Source organism: Garra rufa, unplaced genomic scaffold (assembly GCF_049309525.1).
Source record: "Garra rufa unplaced genomic scaffold, GarRuf1.0 hap1_unplaced_001, whole genome shotgun sequence".
Classification (NCBI taxonomy): Eukaryota; Metazoa; Chordata; class Actinopteri; order Cypriniformes; family Cyprinidae; genus Garra; species Garra rufa.
The window spans coordinates 2,151,382-2,175,468 of NW_027394276.1; the positions used below are offsets into that span (position 1 = coordinate 2,151,382).

A 24,087-nucleotide genomic window follows, 5' to 3' on the forward strand; every position below is an offset into this window, starting at 1 on the left:
TGCGCTCTACTCCTTATTATTGCACCCTTACTTTTTTCTTTTTCATACTCCTCTATTTCTGCATTTATCTGCATAAAGCGTTCTTTATCTTGCTCGGGATTAATTTCTATTTTTTCTGCTTCCCTCTTCAATTCATTTTGCATTACCTCAACTTTGCTCCTTCTCTTAAAATTCCTTTGTTTGGCATATCTAATACTTCTTTTTTTAATTATCCCTTTCATTTTTTCCCACCACTCACATACATTTTCATCAAATAAGATATTTTCCATTTCATAATCTATACATTTTCTGATATTTTCTTTATATGCCTCTTCTTTTAGCAAGTCTGCATTCAAACACCACATTCCTCCCCCCCTCTCCTCCTCATTCACACCCATCTTTACCATCATCATAGCATGGTCACTTACTCCCACAAACTTATATCTCACATTTTTTATATATTTTAACATTTCCCTTTTGGTTAAACATAAATCTATACGGCTTTGTTTCAAGACTCCCATCACCAATTGTCTTCTAGAGAAGTCTTTTTTGTAGGGATTCTCATCCCTCCATACATCAACTATGTCCTCATTTTGCATCCATTCAGTTAAATATTTTCTGGATACATCTGACTTAAAGTTTGCGCTGCTTGACGCGTCCAGTCTTGTGCACCATACATTAAAGTCACCGACTATTATAAAGTTGCCTTTACACAGCGGCTTAATTTCTTTAAAGACTTCTTTTCTTTCATTTTCTGTGTTAGGTGCATAAATGTTTATCAGCCTGAACAGTTCATTGTGAAATACAAATTCAATCACTAACAATCTCCCATTTCCATCCTTGTATATTTGCTTCACATTGTTTAATCGATCTCCTTTTATCAGGGTTGCCACTCCACAGGATTTTGCAGTCCCATGATTAGAAATAATTTCACCTTCCCACCTCTTTCTTATGTTGTCCATTATTTCATCAGACCAGTGTGTCTCTTGCAAACAGAGTATATCCGCTTTTAACAAACCCTTCACCTTCTCAAACTTATTTTCATCTCTTAACCCATTGCTATTCAAACAGGCAATGTTCATAATGCCCCACATAGCAAGTATCATAATTTTGAAAAAAATCATACTCATTTTGCTCAATCCATGCACTTACTTTCTGCAGTGTGCTCCTCCATTTCTTTCTTCTTTCTTTTCTTCTGCACCCTTTTTCCTTCGCTTGTGTCCATGTCCTCGTCCTCGATTGTCTCTAGACTCTCTGGCACTCCTCCACATCCCTCCACCTGCAGCTTTTCGCCTTGCCCTTTTGCACTGTCACCCTCCTGACTCTCTCCATCACCTTTCGCTGTTTCCCCTTCTCCATTTTCACACTCCAAGCCCTTCATAGCCATCTCCTTTCCGGGTTCCGCTCTCCTTTCTTTCTTTTTTCTTTCTCTCTCTCTCTGCCTCTGCCCTGGAGCCTCCTCCTCTTGACTGCTCACATTCTCAATCGCTCTCCACTCCACTGTTCTTTCTTCTCCACTCCATGCATCCCTTCTTTCTTCTCCAGTCGCTTCACCTTCCTTTCCTTCGATCTCCACCTCTTCATCCACCTCATACAGATCCGAATCCTCCTCATTGCTGTTTTCCTCATCCATCTCCGGCAGTGTTTCACACACACATAATCCAGGTCGCATATTGCACATAATGCAGTTCACCTCCTTGCACTCTCTGGCGTAATGTCCCTGCTTGTCACATTTAAAACATCTGAAGCTTGGGCAGTCTCTTACAATGTGACCTGGCTGAATGCACAGGCGACAGACTTTCACTTGCCTGTCATGTATCACTCTGAAGTGCTCAGTCCCTCCTAGTGTCTCAAACTTTGTTGAATATGGCAGTGATTTTACCACATCATTGAATTTTACCTTTAAAAATCTTGTCCCATCAGCGATATCTGTCCCCGGCCACATTCTCCTTTTCACTCTTGAGACCGCTTTAACTCCCCATTCCGACAGCTTTCTCAGTATCTCCTCATCCTGAATATACATTGGTAGACCAAGAAATGAGACCACCATCTCCATACAGTCCACCTCTTTCGCCATAATCCGACTGTTCTTTATCTTTAGCCCATCCAACAACTTCTTCTTTCCTTTTTCCTCTTCCATTGTCAGCTCGTATTCTTTTGGTGTTTTGTATCTACAGCCGATCACCACTCCACACTCTTCTCTCACTTTCTTCAGTATCTCCATCATCGTTATTCTATCTTCTCCTTCGCCTCTTTTCATAATTCCTTCTTCTTTGGTCCCGTTCTCCATCCATTTCCCTTGTGTTCCTTTTCTCCAGGCCTCTTCCCACCTCCATTTTGTCATCCAACATTGTAGCCATCTCAGCACAGAAAGTATCTATCCCCAAACAGCAATAGCCGTTTGGGGATTAAATAACTTGACTGCCCACCAATTCCTCTTTTTCAAAAAGGTTGTTTTAAAAACACAGGCTTCAGTTTCCAGTTCTCAAAACTCAAAACACTCTCTGTTTGCTTTCTCCAACAAGCTGTACCACTTCCTGCTTCCACTAGAGGGCGCTCAGCGTGGTATGGCCGTAAGCGAAAGCTGAAGTCAAGAGTGAGCTATTTAAAGAAGACACACCAGCAGCAGCCCTACACAGATCGACCCGTAAAGACACACGCCCCGGACTGCAGTTGCAAGAATAACAACCACCCCACCCTCAAAGAAATAGTATTATTAAAGCATATAAACGTATAACTATTTTTTCCCCCGACATATTATCGCTTCAACCAAAGTTCGCCATAATGTTGATTAACAAAGAAAAAAGTCAACTCTCCTCTCTTTTCGTGAAAAAAGGAAGTAAAAATGGGCAGATTTTGATTATTTAAAAGTAGAAATAAGAAGCATATCATTTTATGGAAAAAGAAAAAAAGTAACAATTGCCTTTTCTTTTAGCTAAAGAGGTGCTCAGGTGCATCTCAATACATTAGAATGTTGTAGAAAAGTTCATTTATAATTCAACTCAAATTGTGAAAGTCGTGTATTAAATAAATTCAGTGCACACAGACTGAAGTAAGTCTTTGGTTCTTTTAATTGTGACGATTTACCTCGCATTAGTTACTTTTTTATGGAAAGTAATGCATTACATTACTTTTGCGTTACTGTTTAAATCTGGCTTGCTTGTTTGTTTTAATATAAAAAGTAGCCTACTATTTTTTTTTTTTTTTGACAATGTAAAAGCCTTTTCATACCAAAAGCCTCAGGTTAAGGGAAAAGTAAATTCACGTCTGTACAGTAGACCACAGAAGAAAAAAATGTCAACTCTTTACCAGTAAAAAAAGGAAAACAAATGTTAGATAATCTAGATGAATTGGGTCCCTGTACGGTCCGTGTACGTTTTATTCATTTCACTTTCAAATTGAAACGAAATAAGCAGAAATAAGAAAACGGCTCATTTATTCGTTTTTTCATTAGTTCAGAAAACGAAAAAACGAGATATTGGCTCGATCATGAGACGCCCCTTTACGCCGATTGGTCAATCAAACCTGGACCGGTGACACCATCCATTGTTCGTTCAACAAAATAAAAGACCATTATTTATTTATTTTCATTCTGTCTTTAAAACAACACACAAGTGCAATAACATTAATTACATCAAAATATTATACAATGTAACTAAAAATATAATAATAATAATAATAATAATAAAATTGGAAAAGCAATTAGAAAATCACATGTACACAAGAAGTTCAAATAGTTACAAATTATTCAAACAATAGATTTATGGCTTTAAAAATAATTTACAGCTTGTGTCTTATTTCTTGATTCTTTTAACCATTGCATACCTGGCTGTTTCTATTAAAATGAGAGTCAACAAGATGATAGTCCCCTGACTTCTGTTCAACCTAACTCGTTTCACAAATATTTATTTCACAAATATTAATCTGCATCCAGCATGTTTTATTTTGCTGAATGATTTTAAATCTGAGCATCTGCGGTACCCAGACAGCGCAAAGAATAACAGATCAGTGTTCAGTCAAGTGTAAATGCACAGCAGTCTTAACGTTTCTTTTAGACATTATGTTCAGTTTTGGACAAGCGATGGTAAGTGCAAATACTGTAATGCAAATCTACCGAGGGTGGAGAATTTGATTTTTTACTGCACTGTATATCATAGCCACAGGAACGTTTCATTTCGCCAGGATTTAAGTTAGTATAAGTGTGCAAAGCCTTGATGCTTAGCCTAAGTAAAATGTTGATATCAGCTAGATAAAAAATAACGCTTTAAAAAAAGTCGCTTTTCACGATGTTCGGCCATTTAACCATTAAATTAGCCTACTTGCCCACCGCCCCACCGTCGTTTTTTATTAAAATATTATATTGAAGTAATTTTTATAGAAATAATATCAAGGTAGTTCAGCGGGACAACAGACAATCGCCTGCTTCATACAGCACAAGCAACAGCGCAGGAGACCATGATACAGCGAGATGATTGACACGACCATAGCGGAGGCAGAAGCACAAGAGCGCAAGTAAACGTTTGTTAATCAAGAAAAAAATATAGGTGCCTGTAGGTTATATACATCTATAGCCACAGGAACGTTTAATTTTGCTGAGATTTAAGTTAAATGTGCACAGATAATTAATGACACTTAGGTGGGCCCAGGGAAAAAAAAATATTAGGCTAGAGTTTAAAAAATGTAAAAAATAAAAAAATAAAAAAAACTGTCCTTTTATACTGTATTATATATTTACACTGGATCACCAACAGTACAGTAAAAATTAAATTCTCCACTCTTCAGTACCTTCAGTCGATTTGCATTACAGTATTTGCACTTACCATCGCTTGTCCAAAACTGAGTATAATGTCTAAAAGAAAAGTTATGACTGCTGTGGATTGACACGTGACATGTGAACGGCCCCTTAAAATGGTAACCATATGTAAAAATGTTTTTCTGTCTATGCTCTCTAAACACTTCAAACTATTTTGTGTCCATATTTTAAACCTTTATATTCTACATCAACTTTACCTGAATTCACTTTACATTTTTGATACGATCTCAAAACACTGATTAGAAAAAAGCTTCCCTCTGGCGGTCAATCGTGATAATTCAGAGTTGCTTGTTACCACCTGTTCTCCGTATTAAAATATCTGTTGTTATAACCTGGGATATTTCAACAATATTTATTAATACACTTTCTTTAATGCGCTCAAATTTAGATTTTATTCAGTGTTTCTATTCAATTTCTATTTTAATTATATTTAAAGTGTCATCGGTTACCACAATCTTTCATGTTTACCAGACACAACATGAAAACACGGTTCTAGCACCTCCCGTAGATCCGGACCTGTGGGGTTTCATAAAAGAAGTTTACCAAATAAGCCTGGTTTATTTCAGTTAGTCTGACTTATTTTGAGCCAAATCAAGCTAGCTAAAATAAGACTTGCTTATTTGGTAAACTTTTGGTACGTCTGTTAAAGATCACTTGATTTGGAAAGCATCTACTGTGTACAAACATCTGACAGACCTCTTTAAGATGTCAGTTTTACATGCATTGTAAATCATAAACATCTGAAAGACATCAAAAATTGTTAGGTACATGGATCGACCCGTAATGATACATGTCCCCGGCTGCAGCTGCAACACAAACAGCCACATTTACCCCCTCAAGCCTTTTTAATATATATATTTTGTTTTTACTAGGCCTAATAATACTAACAACAAAAAAAAAAAAACCCTACACATATCAACTCGCCACATTGTCGCACTTTGAGTGCAAGTGAATGTGCCTGTTTTTTAGAAGAAATGCGAGGCATATCATTTTAAAAACAAACTAACAAACATTTGTTCTTCAGGGTCTGCTCTGTAGCATACAATTTAATAATAATAATATGAAACATACAAGGTTAAACATTGAGAGTATTTTTGGAGTTTTTTTTATTATTATTATTTTTTTATGCCCATTAATGACATAACATCAATTTTAGTCTACCATTGAAAAGGACTAATAAGTCTTTCAAACAAAAATCATTTTTATGTCACGTACCTGAAACTGTGTCATTTTACTGCTATATCCATTGTCTCCTATTGGATCCGAAAAGGTGAATGGCTTTCATAACACTCCACAGTGTTTCTTAAACACTTTCTCCAGAGATCCAGACAGTGATGCTGTTTATGGGAAGGTTTTACTTCTGGGATAAAATTGTTCCCAAAAGTGAGATAAATCTGATAAAGCCTCCCTTTAAATGCACAGGTATGTCTTCAAATATAAAACTGATACATATAGGCCTGTATGATGGACCACAAATGACAGAGAAGCTTATAGCTGGTCCCAACCAGCTCCAAAACACATACAGGCATTTTACAAATAACCCTGAAGGCCTTGATGAGCTGCTTGACTGGAAGTGGAGGTGTTTATTTAGGGCTGAAGCTAAACTCTGCAAAACCCTCATGAACTGACTTTGGCACCCAAGGTTTGTGAAGCCCTGAGGTTCATGAGAGATTCGCAGAGGGTTTTGAGAACACAATGTGTGCTGGTTTCACTTTGTTTATATACACAGCTGCATACGTTTCAAAATTTTGTGAACAGAAGAAGTTTACTGCATTTCAACAGTATACCACCAAAATAAATGATATACAGAATTTTTTAAGCTTAAGGATTTGAGCGCTTGAATGAAATGTCATATTGCAGTTTAAATCGTGTCAAAATAACCAAAATAATAATAATACATAATTATAATGTAATTATTCAAATCAAATGTAAAAAAAAAGTTTGTTTGTTTGTTTGTTTGTTTGTTTGTTTTTCTTGCGTGTCATGTGACCATTAACATACACTCCTCAGCTAATACACTTACACATGACTTATTGCTTGTTCCCTTTATCATTTTTAACTGATTGCTTTATTTATTTTCTTTGTGATTTCTTTCTGCTTACAGTGTTGCAAAGAACATATTCTTCCTTTCTCCTCCAGGGGGCGATCGAGAGACCTTTTCTCTACAGTAAATCTCTAAGCACTTTATACAAGTCAAAAGTTTTTGAACTGTAAGAAAAAAAATGTTTATAGAAAAATACAGTTTTATTTAGCAAGGATGCTTTCAATTAATAAAACATGATGATAAATACATTCATCATGCTGATCTTTGGATCTTTCTATTCATCAAAGAATCCTGAACATGTACTCAACTATTTTAAATATAGATATTAATAATAATAAATGTTTCTTGAACAGCAAATCAGCATATTAAAATGAAATGAATGAAATCACAAGAATCAATTACATTTTATATTGATATATTAAAATATATTCAAAAAGAATATTATTTTAAAATTAAAAAAATATTTTACAAATTACCTTAAAAGGTAAAAGTATTTCAGAATATTACTGCTTTTGTGGTATTTTGGATCAAATAAATGCAGAAGAGAGTTCCTTTAAAAAAAAAACAAAAAAAAAAACATTACAAATCTTACTGTCCAAAAACTTTTGACTGGTAGTGTATGAAGTGCTTGAGAGATTTACTGCAGAGAAAAGGTCTCTCGATCGCCCCCTGGAGGAGAAAGGAAGAATATATCCTTTGCAACACTGTAAGCAGAAAGAAATTCCAGAGAAAACAAAATGAAAGAAAATAAATGAAGCAATCAGTTTAAAATGTTAAAGGGAACAAGCAATAATTCTGAGTCATGTGTTAGTGTATTAGTTGAGGAGTGTAGGAAAAGCAAAAGCTTACAGCACCTGGTATTCCCAGGCGGTCTCCCATCCAAGTACTAACCAGGCCCGACCCTGCTTAGCTTCCGAGATCGGACGAGATCGGGCGTGCTTTTTTTTTTTTTTTTTTTATTATCAAAAAGTACAAAATAAATATTTACATGACAAAAATAATTCAATTTCACATCTTTACATCTTCAAACTTATGACATGTGTATATCACTTCAAAAACACAACATAAATACAAACCACAAACCCAAATCAAAACAATGACATTTTGATGCAAGACTCATCGTAAATCATATTTATCAAAATTTTATACATAACCCTTTTCCCTCTTCTATACAAACCAGCTCATTGCCTTCCACAAAAGCCTTTTCAAATTCCTCTTTAGGCAAACATTTCCACATCAAATACACATTTTTCCTTAACATCGTCTTGAACATTGCCCTTACATCCACTTTTTTCTTATCATAATACGCCATATTCCTCCTTACCCATATCGCATATCTTGCATTACTTAATACAAAGTTCCATAAATTCACTTTCCTATCCTTTTTATTCATGTTTATCCCAAACAAAAACAGCTTTCTCCATTCATCCCCTATCACATCTTTCCCCGTTCCTTTTTTCACCAACACTTTTAGTTCTGTATGAAATGCTTCCAACTCTTTGCATTCAAAAAAAATGTGCATTAATGTTTCTGGCTCTGTCCCACATACATCACATTCTCGTTTTACATTTTTGTTCATTTGATGAATCACCACCTTTGTATATATTCTATTATGCCTTAATTTAAAGTCCAGGTTTTCACAATCCAGTCCATTGTATTTCACATTTAAATTCCTCCAAATTGTCTTTACATTTATTCCAGGGAATACCCTTGGCCAAACCACCTCAGAGGCAGGCATTTTGATTTCCTTTTTCACCATCATCTTATAACATGTTTTCACATTTAACTGACACAAAAACTTTTTTCCCTTTTTATCAATAACATACATTTCAGGAAATCCCCAATCTCCTATTTTTACAGTCTCTTTCTCAATCCTTTGCACCCACCCTTCTGGTAGGCTTGTTTTAATGTTTTCACATTCACAATCCACTTTAGATTTCTCAATTTCATCATCCCATCCTACTACACAATCATATATAGCTCTATTTGGCAAAAAACCTTTAACATATTCATATGCCATGTCTTTCACTTTCCTAACTCCCGCCCTCATAAACAACTTATTATAAAGCATTTTCCCTCCCCTTTTAATTTTTGGATTCAGAAATAATGGCTGGTCAAGTACTTGATTTATATTATCACATTCATAATTAACATTAACCAAAAACTCAGCCCAAGCACTAAATACTTCTTGATAAAACATTGGCATTTTCTCAGTCATAGGTTTTTTAAAAGCCATAAACAGTCCTTCCTCACCACATCCTCCACCTTTATTTAAAAAAAATTTCATATATCCCTTCCACCCATACTGTACTTTGTCACATAAATATTTTTTTATTGTTTTAACTCTTATTGCTTTCCTCTTAACCTCTAAGTCTATCAACCTCAGGCCTCCCTCCTTATAGTCTGCTATCAGTGTTTTTGTTGATATTTTAATTCCTTTACCTCCCCACACAAAATTATTCACAGCCTCTTTTATTCCGTTCAAAACCCAGTCTGGCATGTCAATTGCTCCCATCACATAATTGCATTTAGTGAGTATTAACGAATTAGCCACAACTACCTTTCCTCTTAATCTCAATTCTCTTTGCCTCCAGAAATTAAGTACTTGTTTTATTTTATTTAAAACTCCAGTCCATGTGGCATCTCTAGCCTCTTTCGCATTTACTCCAATATTCACTCCTAATATCCTTAAATACTCTTTCGTTATTTTAAATGGAACATCTGACCCTTTTATCTCCACCCCTCCTATACTTATTATTTCTGACTTGTCAACATTTATCTTTGCACCTGAAGCTTTTCCATATTTTTCTATCTGCATTTTTATTCTCTTAACACTCTCTACATCCTTGACAGTAAAAGTTGTGTCATCAGCATATTGGTGGATTACACTTACTCCTCCATAAGGAATTTGAATACCTCTTATTTCTTTATCACTTTTTATCAAAGATGCCAGCGGCTCCGCTGTTATTGAATATAACAAAGCAGATAATGGGCACCCTTGTCTGACTAACCTTTCTAATGGAAAGGGGTCAGTTAATGCCCCATTAATTTTAACACAGCTCCGGGCATTGTCATATATTAATTTGATCCATTTTCTTATTCTGTCTCCAAACCCATATCTCGCCATTGTCTGCTCAATAAAACTGTGCTCCACTCTATCAAAAGCTTTATTCAAATCCACAGATAAAACCAACCCCCCTTCCCCATCCTTTCCCATGTTTTCTACAACGTCTCTTATTGTACATATGATATCCATAATGTCTCTCCCCATTATACTGTATGCTTGGCTAGGCGACACAATACTCCCTACAACCTGTTTAATTCTATTGGCTATTACTTTTGTTAAAATTTTATAATCCGAATTAAGCAGACTCAAAGGCCTATAATTTTCCAACTTCAATGGATTTCCTTTATTTTTATATAAGATAGTTATTATTCCTAAGCCCATGGATCTCGGCATTTCCCCTCTCTCCTCCATACCTTTATACAACCTTAGCAGTATTGGTGCTAGGGTCCCTATGAAGGCCTTATAGAACTCATGTGTCAAACCATCCGAGCCCGGACTTTTATTCTTTTTTGTCTGATTTATTGCATCTTTTATTTCTTCAATACCTATATCTCTTTCGCACATATTCTTCTCATCCTCGTCTAGCTTCACGTTCACAGTACTCAAGACTTCATCCACACATTCTTGTTTTACACCCTCTTTCTTGAATAATTCCCTATAAAAATTCTCCACTTCTCCTATTATCCCAACAAAATCATTTATTTTATCGCCTTTTCTATTTTCTAACTCTACAATGTGTTTTCTCCTCTGCTTTTTATTTTCTAAATTTAGGAAGAATTTTGTACTTCTTTCTCCCTCTAAAGCATACTGAGCTCTACTTCTTATTATAGCTCCCTTGCTTTTTTCCTTTTCATACTCCTCTAATTCTGTTTTTAACCTCCAAAAGCACTCTTCACTGTACTCAGGATTATTTTCTATTTTTTCCGCTTCCCCTTTTAATGCATTTTCCAAAGCTTCTGCTTTACTCCTCCTCATAAAATCTCTTTGTTTTGAATACCTAATACTTCTTTTTTTAATTTTCTCTTTCATTCCCTCCCACCATTCACATACATTTTCCTCAAATAGAGAATTCTGCATTTCATAATTTATACATTTTACAATATTTTCTTTATATGCCTCTTCATTTAACAAATTTGCATTCAGACACCACAAACCCCCTCCCCTCTCCTCTTCACTTACACCCATCTTGACTGTCATCACAGCATGATCACTTAAACTGACAAACTTATATTTCACATTTTTAACATATTTTAACATTTCTCTTTTTGCCAAACATAAATCTATACGACTCTGTTTCAAATTACCCATCACCATTTGTCTTCTCGAAAATTCTCTTTTATATGGATTCTCTTCCCTCCACACATCTACTATGTCTTCATTCTGCATCCACTCTGTTAAGAACTTTCTTGACCCATCAGATTTAAAATTAGCACTACTGGAAGCATCCAGTCTCGTGCACCACACGTTGAAATCCCCAACTACTATACACTTCTCTTTCCATTGTGTCTTCATTTCCTTAAAGACTTCTTTTCTGTCAATCTCTATATTCGGTGCATAAATGTTTATAAGCCTAAACATTTCATTACAAAACTTAAATTCAAGTCCTAGCATTCTCCCATTTCCATCTTTATAAATTTGTTTCACATTTTGCACTCTGTCTCTTTTTATCAAAATCGCCACTCCACATGCTTTTACATTTCCATGACTCACATAAATTTCCCCCTCCCAACTCTTTTTTATATTGTCCATTATATCCCCTGTCCAATGCGTCTCTTGTAGGCATAGCACATCAGCTTTTAACAGTCTCTTCACCCTCTCAAACTTTTTTAGGTCTCTTAGCCCGTTACTGTTCAGACACGCAATGTGCAAAATACCCCACATAATGATTATCACAGTTTTTAAGGGATTTATACTCATTCCAATTAAATCAAACTCTTACTTTCTGCCTTTTGCTCCTCCAGTCTTTCCTTCTTTCTTTTTTTCAATATACCTTTCCCCTCACATGTATCCATGTCTTCCTCTCCGTTTTTCACAGGATTTTCTATCATTTCTTTCTCCTTTCCTCCCCCTTCGTCTTTCTTCATTCCTCTTCTCTCCAGATGTTTTTCTCCTTGACTTTTAGCATTACCACCTTCTTCATTGTCATTTTTTTCCGTCTTCCCGTTTCCATCTTCACACTCCAGACCTCTCTGATCCATCTCTTTACCTGCTGTTCTTTTTTTCTTCTTTCTCTGTCTCATCTGTTGCCCCGCGCCCGCCTCCTCTGGGCTGCTCTCACTCTTAGTATCTCCCCTGTTTGTCGCTCTCTCTTTCTCTCCCCAAGTGCTTTGACTCATCTCTCCTTCAACAATTACCTCTTCCTCTTCTTTTTCTTCACTCTCCAGCTCCTCGTACAGATCTTCCATTATCCCCTCGCCGTTCCTTTCTTCCATCATAGCCGGCGTTTCACACACGCACAGTCCTGGCCGCATTCCACACACTTCACAATTCACCTCTTTGCACTCTCTTGCATAGTGTCCTTGTTTATCGCATCTAAAACACCTAAAGCTCGGGCAGTCCCTCACAACATGTCCCGGTTGTATACACAAACGGCAAACCTTCACTTGTCGGTCATGTATCACCCTAAAGTGTTCTGTCCCTCCGAGCGTCTCAAATTTCGTTGAATAGGGCAACGATTTAACAACATTATTGAACTTAACTTTTAAAAACCTTGTCCCATCCGCGATGTCGGTTCCCGGCCACATTCTCCTCTTGATTTTAGACGCTTCTGTTACTCCCCAATCCTTTAGTTTGCTCAATATTTCTTCATCTTGAATATACATAGGAAGTCCTAAGAAAGAAACAACCACCTCCATGCAATCCACTTCCTTCACCATTACACGACTGTTTTTTATCTTCAAACCATCCAGAATTTTTCCTTTTGCCTTCATATCTTCCATTGTTAACTCATACTCTTTTGGAGATTTATACCTGCAACCGATCACTCCTCCGCATTCTTCCTTCACACTCTTTAATAGTTCCATCATTGTGATTCTGTCCTCCCCCTCCATCTCCACCAGCACCGTCAGTTCCTTTCCATAGCTGCGCTCTCCATCTCTCTTGTCCTGCATGTTTCGACCTCTTCCCGTCTCCTGTTGTCCAGCCATTTCTCTTTCCTCGCTGTGTGAGGTATTTATCCCCAAACAGCACGACACTGTTTGAGGATTAAATGACCCCCCAACACGCAAAAACTCCTTTGGAGCAGTTTTTCCAAACAATGTGAAAAGAATTGAATCCTTTACTCCACTCAAACAAACACACTCCTTCTTCCTCCTTGCTTCTCTCACTGTACCACTTCCTGTCACCACTAGGGAGCGCTCAAGGTGGTATGGCCGTAAGCGAAAGCTGAAGTCAAGAGTGAGCTATTTAAAGAAGACACACCAGCAGCAGCCCTACACAGATCGACCCGTAAAGACACACGCCCCGGACTGCAGTTGCAAGAATAACAACCACCCCACCCTCAAAGAAATAGTATTATTAAAGCATATAAACGTATAACTATTTTTTCCCCCGACATATTATCGCTTCAACCAAAGTTCGCCATAATGTTGATTAACAAAGAAAAAAGTCAACTCTCCTCTCTTTTCGTGAAAAAAGGAAGTAAAAATGGGCAGATTTTGATTATTTAAAAGTAGAAATAAGAAGCATATCATTTTATGGAAAAAGAAAAAAAGTAACAATTGCCTTTTCTTTTAGCTAAAGAGGTGCTCAGGTGCATCTCAATACATTAGAATGTTGTAGAAAAGTTCATTTATAATTCAACTCAAATTGTGAAAGTCGTGTATTAAATAAATTCAGTGCACACAGACTGAAGTAAGTCTTTGGTTCTTTTAATTGTGACGATTTACCTCGCATTAGTTACTTTTTTATGGAAAGTAATGCATTACATTACTTTTGCGTTACTGTTTAAATCTGGCTTGCTTGTTTGTTTTAATATAAAAAGTAGCCTACTATTTTTTTTTTTTTTTTTTGACAATGTAAAAGCCTTTTCATACCAAAAGCCTCAGGTTAAGGGAAAAGTAAATTCACGTCTGTACAGTAGACCACAGAAGAAAAAAATGTCAACTCTTTACCAGTAAAAAAAGGAAAACAAATGTTAGATAATCTAGATGAATTGGGTCCCTGTACGGTCCGTGTACGTTTTATTCATTTCACTTTCAAATTGAAACGAAATAAGCAGAAATAAGAAAACGGCTCATTTATTCGTTTTTTCATTAGTTCAGAAAACGAAAAAACGAGATATTGGCTCGATCATGAGACGCCCCTTTACGCCGATTGGTCAATCAAACCTGGACCGGTGACACCATCCATTGTTCGTTCAACAAAATAAAAGACCATTATTTATTTATTTTCATTCTGTCTTTAAAACAACACACAAGTGCAATAACATTAATTACATCAAAATATTATACAATGTAACTAAAAATATAATAATAATAATAATAATAATAAAATTGGAAAAGCAATTAGAAAATCACATGTACACAAGAAGTTCAAATAGTTACAAATTATTCAAACAATAGATTTATGGCTTTAAAAATAATTTACAGCTTGTGTCTTATTTCTTGATTCTTTTAACCATTGCATACCTGGCTGTTTCTATTAAAATGAGAGTCAACAAGATGATAGTCCCCTGACTTCTGTTCAACCTAACTCGTTTCACAAATATTTATTTCACAAATATTAATCTGCATCCAGCATGTTTTATTTTGCTGAATGATTTTAAATCTGAGCATCTGCGGTACCCAGACAGCGCAAAGAATAACAGATCAGTGTTCAGTCAAGTGTAAATGCACAGCAGTCTTAACGTTTCTTTTAGACATTATGTTCAGTTTTGGACAAGCGATGGTAAGTGCAAATACTGTAATGCAAATCTACCGAGGGTGGAGAATTTGATTTTTTACTGCACTGTATATCATAGCCACAGGAACGTTTCATTTCGCCAGGATTTAAGTTAGTATAAGTGTGCAAAGCCTTGATGCTTAGCCTAAGTAAAATGTTGATATCAGCTAGATAAAAAATAACGCTTTAAAAAAAGTCGCTTTTCACGATGTTCGGCCATTTAACCATTAAATTAGCCTACTTGCCCACCGCCCCACCGTCGTTTTTTATTAAAATATTATATTGAAGTAATTTTTATAGAAATAATATCAAGGTAGTTCAGCGGGACAACAGACAATCGCCTGCTTCATACAGCACAAGCAACAGCGCAGGAGACCATGATACAGCGAGATGATTGACACGACCATAGCGGAGGCAGAAGCACAAGAGCGCAAGTAAACGTTTGTTAATCAAGAAAAAAATATAGGTGCCTGTAGGTTATATACATCTATAGCCACAGGAACGTTTAATTTTGCTGAGATTTAAGTTAAATGTGCACAGATAATTAATGACACTTAGGTGGGCCCAGGGAAAAAAAAATATTAGGCTAGAGTTTAAAAAATGTAAAAAATAAAAAAATAAAAAAAACTGTCCTTTTATACTGTATTATATATTTACACTGGATCACCAACAGTACAGTAAAAATTAAATTCTCCACTCTTCAGTACCTTCAGTCGATTTGCATTACAGTATTTGCACTTACCATCGCTTGTCCAAAACTGAGTATAATGTCTAAAAGAAAAGTTATGACTGCTGTGGATTGACACGTGACATGTGAACGGCCCCTTAAAATGGTAACCATATGTAAAAATGTTTTTCTGTCTATGCTCTCTAAACACTTCAAACTATTTTGTGTCCATATTTTAAACCTTTATATTCTACATCAACTTTACCTGAATTCACTTTACATTTTTGATACGATCTCAAAACACTGATTAGAAAAAAGCTTCCCTCTGGCGGTCAATCGTGATAATTCAGAGTTGCTTGTTACCACCTGTTCTCCGTATTAAAATATCTGTTGTTATAACCTGGGATATTTCAACAATATTTATTAATACACTTTCTTTAATGCGCTCAAATTTAGATTTTATTCAGTGTTTCTATTCAATTTCTATTTTAATTATATTTAAAGTGTCATCGGTTACCACAATCTTTCATGTTTACCAGACACAACATGAAAACACGGTTCTAGCACCTCCCGTAGATCCGGACCTGTGGGGTTTCATAAAAGAAGTTTACCAAATAAGCCTGGTTTATTTCAGTTAGTCTGACTTATTTTGAGCCAAATCAAGCTAGCTAAAATAAGACTTGCTTATTTGGTAAACTTTTGGTACGTCTGTTAAAGATCACTTGATTTGGAAAGCATCTACTGTGTACAAACATCTGACAGACCTCTTTAAGATGTCAGTTTTACATGCATTGTAAATCATAAACATCTGAAAGACATCAAAAATTGTTAGGTACATGGATCGACCCGTAATGATACATGTCCCCGGCTGCAGCTGCAACACAAACAGCCACATTTACCCCCTCAAGCCTTTTTAATATATATATTTTGTTTTTACTAGGCCTAATAATACTAACAACAAAAAAAAAAAAACCCTACACATATCAACTCGCCACATTGTCGCACTTTGAGTGCAAGTGAATGTGCCTGTTTTTTAGAAGAAATGCGAGGCATATCATTTTAAAAACAAACTAACAAACATTTGTTCTTCAGGGTCTGCTCTGTAGCATACAATTTAATAATAATAATATGAAACATACAAGGTTAAACATTGAGAGTATTTTTGGAGTTTTTTTTATTATTATTATTTTTTTATGCCCATTAATGACATAACATCAATTTTAGTCTACCATTGAAAAGGACTAATAAGTCTTTCAAACAAAAATCATTTTTATGTCACGTACCTGAAACTGTGTCATTTTACTGCTATATCCATTGTCTCCTATTGGATCCGAAAAGGTGAATGGCTTTCATAACACTCCACAGTGTTTCTTAAACACTTTCTCCAGAGATCCAGACAGTGATGCTGTTTATGGGAAGGTTTTACTTCTGGGATAAAATTGTTCCCAAAAGTGAGATAAATCTGATAAAGCCTCCCTTTAAATGCACAGGTATGTCTTCAAATATAAAACTGATACATATAGGCCTGTATGATGGACCACAAATGACAGAGAAGCTTATAGCTGGTCCCAACCAGCTCCAAAACACATACAGGCATTTTACAAATAACCCTGAAGGCCTTGATGAGCTGCTTGACTGGAAGTGGAGGTGTTTATTTAGGGCTGAAGCTAAACTCTGCAAAACCCTCATGAACTGACTTTGGCACCCAAGGTTTGTGAAGCCCTGAGGTTCATGAGAGATTCGCAGAGGGTTTTGAGAACACAATGTGTGCTGGTTTCACTTTGTTTATATACACAGCTGCATACGTTTCAAAATTTTGTGAACAGAAGAAGTTTACTGCATTTCAACAGTATACCACCAAAATAAATGATATACAGAATTTTTTAAGCTTAAGGATTTGAGCGCTTGAATGAAATGTCATATTGCAGTTTAAATCGTGTCAAAATAACCAAAATAATAATAATACATAATTATAATGTAATTATTCAAATCAAATGTAAAAAAAAAGTTTGTTTGTTTGTTTGTTTGTTTGTTTTTCTTGCGTGTCATGTGACCATTAACATACACTCCTCAGCTAATACACTTACACATGACTTATTGCTTGTTCCCTTTATCATTTTTAACTGATTGCTTTATTTATTTTCTTTGTGATTTCTTTCTGCTTACAGTGTTGCAAAGAACATATTCTTCCTTTCTCCTCCAGGGGGCGATCGAGAGACCTTTTCTCTACAGTAAATCTCTAAGCACTTTATACAAGTCAAAAGTTTTTGAACTGTAAGAAAAAAAATGTTTATAGAAAAATACAGTTTTATTTAGCAAGGATGCTTTCAATTAATAAAACATGATGATAAATACATTCATCATGCTGATCTTTGGATCTTTCTATTCATCAAAGAATCCTGAACATGTACTCAACTATTTTAAATATAGATATTAATAATAATAAATGTTTCTTGAACAGCAAATCAGCATATTAAAATGAAATGAATGAAATCACAAGAATCAATTACATTTTATATTGATATATTAAAATATATTCAAAAAGAATATTATTTTAAAATTAAAAAAATATTTTACAAATTACCTTAAAAGGTAAAAGTATTTCAGAATATTACTGCTTTTGTGGTATTTTGGATCAAATAAATGCAGAAGAGAGTTCCTTTAAAAAAAAAAAAAAAAAAAAAACATTACAAATCTTACTGTCCAAAAACTTTTGACTGGTAGTGTATGAAGTGCTTGAGAGATTTACTGCAGAGAAAAGGTCTCTCGATCGCCCCCTGGAGGAGAAAGGAAGAATATATCCTTTGCAACACTGTAAGCAGAAAGAAATTCCAGAGAAAACAAAATGAAAGAAAATAAATGAAGCAATCAGTTTAAAATGTTAAAGGGAACAAGCAATAATTCTGAGTCATGTGTTAGTGTATTAGTTGAGGAGTGTAGGAAAAGCAAAAGCTTACAGCACCTGGTATTCCCAGGCGGTCTCCCATCCAAGTACTAACCAGGCCCGACCCTGCTTAGCTTCCGAGATCGGACGAGATCGGGCGTGCTCAGGGTGGTATGGCCGTAAGCGAAAGCTGAAGTCAAGAGTGAGCTATTTAAAGAAGACACACCAGCAGCAGCCCTACACAGATCGACCCGTAAAGACACACGCCCCGGACTGCAGTTGCAAGAATAACAACCACCCCACCCTCAAAGAAATAGTATTATTAAAGCATATAAACGTATAACTATTTTTCCCCCGACATATTATCGCTTCAACCAAAGTTCGCCATAATGTTGATTAACAAAGAAAAAAGTCAACTCTCCTCTCTTTTCGTGAAAAAAGGAAGTAAAAATGGGCAGATTTTGATTATTTAAAAGTAGAAATAAGAAGCATATCATTTTATGGAAAAAGAAAAAAAGTAACAATTGCCTTTTCTTTTAGCTAAAGAGGTGCTCAGGTGCATCTCAATACATTAGAATGTTGTAGAAAAGTTCATTTATAATTCAACTCAAATTGTGAAAGTCGTGTATTAAATAAATTCAGTGCACACAGACTGAAGTAAGTCTTTGGTTCTTTTAATTGTGACGATTTACCTCGCATTAGTTACTTTTTTATGGAAAGTAATGCATTACATTACTTTTGCGTTACTGTTTAAATCTGGCTTGCTTGTTTGTTTTAATATAAAAAGTAGCCTACTATTTTTTTTTTTTTTTGACAATGTAAAAGCCTTTTCATACCAAAAGCCTCAGGTTAAGGGAAAAGTAAATTCACGTCTGTACAGTAGACCACAGAAGAAAAAAATGTCAACTCTTTACCAGTAAAAAAAGGAAAACAAATGTTAGATAATCTAGATGAATTGGGTCCCTGTACGGTCCGTGTACGTTTTATTCATTTCATTTTCAAATTGAAACGAAATAAGCAGAAATAAGAAAACGGCTCATTTATTCGTTTTTTCATTAGTTCAGAAAACGAAAAAACGAGATATTGGCTCGATCATGAGACGCCCCTTTACGCCGATTGGTCAATCAAACCTGGACCGGTGACACCATCCATTGTTCGTTCAACAAAATAAAAGACCATTATTTATTTATTTTCATTCTTTTGCAGTCTTTAAAACAACACACAAGTGCAATAACATTAATTACATCAAAATATTATACAATGTAACTAAAAATATAATAATAATAATAATAATAAAATTTGAAAAGCAATTAGAAAATCACATGTACACAAGAAGTTCAAATAGTTACAAATTATTCAAACAATAGATTTATGGCTTTAAAAATAATTTACAGCTTGTGTCTTATTTCTTGATTCTTTTAACCATTGCATACCTGGCTGTTTCTATTAAAATGAGAGTCAACAAGATGATAGTCCCCTGACTTCTGTTCAACCTAACTCGTTTCACAAATATTTATTTCACAAATATTAATCTGCATCCAGCATGTTTTATTTTGCTGAATGATTTTAAATCTGAGCATCTGCGGTACCCAGACAGCGCAAAGAATAACAGATCAGTGTTCAGTCAAGTGTAAATGCACAGCAGTCTTAACGTTTCTTTTAGACATTATGTTCAGTTTTGGACAAGCGATGGTAAGTGCAAATACTGTAATGCAAATCTACCGAGGGTGGAGAATTTGATTTTTTACTGCACTGTATATCATAGCCACAGGAACGTTTCATTTCGCCAGGATTTAAGTTAGTATAAGTGTGCAAAGCCTTGATGCTTAGCCTAAGTAAAATGTTGATATCAGCTAGATAAAAAATAACGCTTTAAAAAAAGTCGCTTTTCACGATGTTCGGCCATTTAACCATTAAATTAGCCTACTTGCCCACCGCCCCACCGTCGTTTTTTATTAAAATATTATATTGAAGTAATTTTTATAGAAATAATATCAAGGTAGTTCAGCGGGACAACAGACAATCGCCTGCTTCATACAGCACAAGCAACAGCGCAGGAGACCATGATACAGCGAGATGATTGACACGACCATAGCGGAGGCAGAAGCACAAGAGCGCAAGTAAACGTTTGTTAATCAAGAAAAAAATATAGGTGCCTGTAGGTTATATACATCTATAGCCACAGGAACGTTTAATTTTGCTGAGATTTAAGTTAAATGTGCACAGATAATTAATGACACTTAGGTGGGCCCAGGGAAAAAAAAATATTAGGCTAGAGTTTAAAAAATGTAAAAAATAAAAAAATAAAAAAAACTGTCCTTTTATACTGTATTATATATTTACACTGGATCACCAACAGTACAGTAAAAATTAAATTCTCCACTCTTCAGTACCTTCAGTCGATTTGCATTACAGTATTTGCACTTACCATCGCTTGTCCAAAACTGAGTATAATGTCTAAAAGAAAAGTTATGACTGCTGTGGATTGACACGTGACATGTGAACGGCCCCTTAAAATGGTAACCATATGTAAAAATGTTTTTCTGTCTATGCTCTCTAAACACTTCAAACTATTTTGTGTCCATATTTTAAACCTTTATATTCTACATCAACTTTACCTGAATTCACTTTACATTTTTGATACGATCTCAAAACACTGATTAGAAAAAAGCTTCCCTCTGGCGGTCAATCGTGATAATTCAGAGTTGCTTGTTACCACCTGTTCTCCGTATTAAAATATCTGTTGTTATAACCTGGGATATTTCAACAATATTTATTAATACACTTTCTTTAATGCGCTCAAATTTAGATTTTATTCAGTGTTTCTATTCAATTTCTATTTTAATTATATTTAAAGTGTCATCGGTTACCACAATCTTTCATGTTTACCAGACACAACATGAAAACACGGTTCTAGCACCTCCCGTAGATCCGGACCTGTGGGGTTTCATAAAAGAAGTTTACCAAATAAGCCTGGTTTATTTCAGTTAGTCTGACTTATTTTGAGCCAAATCAAGCTAGCTAAAATAAGACTTGCTTATTTGGTAAACTTTTGGTACGTCTGTTAAAGATCACTTGATTTGGAAAGCATCTACTGTGTACAAACATCTGACAGACCTCTTTAAGATGTCAGTTTTACATGCATTGTAAATCATAAACATCTGAAAGACATCAAAAATTGTTAGGTACATGGATCGACCCGTAATGATACATGTCCCCGGCTGCAGCTGCAACACAAACAGCCACATTTACCCCCTCAAGCCTTTTTAATATATATATTTTGTTTTTACTAGGCCTAATAATACTAACAACAAAAAAAAAAAAAACCCTACACATATCAACTCGCCACATTGTCGCACTTTGAGTGCAAGTGAATGTGCCTGTTTTTTAGAAGAAATGCGAGGCATATCATTTTAAAAACAAACTAACAAACATTTGTTCTTCAGGGTCTGCTCTGTAGCATACAATTTAATAATAATAATATGAAACATACAAGGTTAAACATTGAGAGTATTTTTGGAGTTTTTTTTATTATTATTATTTTTTTATGCCCATTAATGACATAACATCAATTTTAGTCTACCATTGAAAAGGACTAATAAGTCTTTCAAACAAAAATCATTTTTATGTCACGTACCTGAAACTGTGTCATTTTACTGCTATATCCATTGTCTCCTATTGGATCCGAAAAGGTGAATGGCTTTCATAACACTCCACAGTGTTTCTTAAACACTTTCTCCAGAGATCCAGACAGTGATGCTGTTTATGGGAAGGTTTTACTTCTGGGATAAAATTGTTCCCAAAAGTGAGATAAATCTGATAAAGCCTCCCTTTAAATGCACAGGTATGTCTTCAAATATAAAACTGATACATATAGGCCTGTATGATGGACCACAAATGACAGAGAAGCTTATAGCTGGTCCCAACCAGCTCCAAAACACATACAGGCATTTTACAAATAACCCTGAAGGCCTTGATGAGCTGCTTGACTGGAAGTGGAGGTGTTTATTTAGGGCTGAAGCTAAACTCTGCAAAACCCTCATGAACTGACTTTGGCACCCAAGGTTTGTGAAGCCCTGAGGTTCATGAGAGATTCGCAGAGGGTTTTGAGAACACAATGTGTGCTGGTTTCACTTTGTTTATATACACAGTTGCATACGTTTCAAAATTTTGTGAACAGAAGAAGTTTACTGCATTTCAACAGTATACCACCAAAATAAATGATATACAGAATTTTTTAAGCTTAAGGATTTGAGCGCTTGAATGAAATGTCATATTGCAGTTTAAATCGTGTCAAAATAACCAAAATAATAATAATACATAATTATAATGTAATTATTCAAATCAAATGTAAAAAAAAGTTTGTTTGTTTGTTTGTTTGTTTGTTTTTCTTGCGTGTCATGTGACCATTAACATACACTCCTCAGCTAATACACTTACACATGACTTATTGCTTGTTCCCTTTATCATTTTTAACTGATTGCTTTATTTATTTATTTTCTTTCATTTTATTTTCTCTGTGATTTCTTTCTGCTTACAGTGTTGCAAAGAACATATTCTTCCTTTCTCCTCCAGGGGGCGATCGAGAGACCTTTTCTCTACAGTAAATCTCTAAGCACTTTATACAAGTCAAAAGTTTTTGAACTGTAAGAAAAAAAATGTTTATAGAAAAATACAGTTTTATTTAGCAAGGATGCTTTCAATTAATAAAACATGATGATAAATACATTCATCGTGCTGATCTTTGGATCTTTCTATTCATCAAAGAATCCTGAACATGTACTCAACTATTTTAAATATAGATATTAATAATAATAAATGTTTCTTGAACAGCAAATCAGCATATTAAAATGAAATGAATGAAATCACAAGAATCAATTACATTTTATATTGATATATTAAAATATATTCAAAAAGAATATTATTTTAAAATTAAAAAAATATTTTACAAATTACCTTAAAAGGTAAAAGTATTTCAGAATATTACTGCTTTTGTGGTATTTTGGATCAAATAAATGCAGAAGAGAGTTCCTTAAAAAAAAAAAAAAAAAAAAAAAAAACATTACAAATCTTACTGTCCAAAAACTTTTGACTGGTAGTGTATGAAGTGCTTGAGAGATTTACTGCAGAGAAAAGGTCTCTCGATCGCCCCCTGGAGGAGAAAGGAAGAATATATCCTTTGCAACACTGTAAGCAGAAAGAAATTCCAGAGAAAACAAAATGAAAGAAAATAAATGAAGCAATCAGTTTAAAATGATAAAGGGAACAAGCAATAATTCTGAGTCATGTGTTAGTGTATTAGTTGAGGAGTGTAGGAAAAGCAAAAGCTTACAGCACCTGGTATTCCCAGGCGGTCTCCCATCCAAGTACTAACCAGGCCCGACCCTGCTTAGCTTCCGAGATCGGGCGTGCTCAGGGTGGTATGGCCGTAAGCGAAAGCTGAAGTCAAGAGTGAGCTATTTAAAGAAGACACACCAGCAGCAGCCCTACACAGATCGACCCGTAAAGACACACGCCCCGGACTGCAGTTGCAAGAATAACAACCACCCCACCCTCAAAGAAATAGTATTATTAAAGCATATAAACGTATAACTATTTTTTCCCCCGACATATTATCGCTTCAACCAAAGTTCGCCATAATGTTGATTAACAAAGAAAAAAGTCAACTCTCCTCTCTTTTCGTGAAAAAAGGAAGTAAAAATGGGCAGATTTTGATTATTTAAAAGTAGAAATAAGAAGCATATCATTTTAT

General features: G+C 35.1%; 1 non-coding gene and 1 pseudogene across 1 annotated transcript; both read right to left on the reverse strand.

Annotated features, from left to right (window-relative positions):
* Positions 1-18,401: 18,401 nt before the first annotated feature.
* LOC141304087 (5S ribosomal RNA) lies at positions 18,402-18,520 on the reverse strand. Its single transcript, XR_012344053.1, has one exon. It is a non-coding gene; the product is annotated as a 5S ribosomal RNA (ribosomal RNA).
* Positions 18,521-23,660: 5,140 nt separating this feature from the next.
* Positions 23,661-23,769, reverse strand: LOC141303684 (5S ribosomal RNA; annotated as a pseudogene).
* Positions 23,770-24,087: the final 318 nt, after the last annotated feature.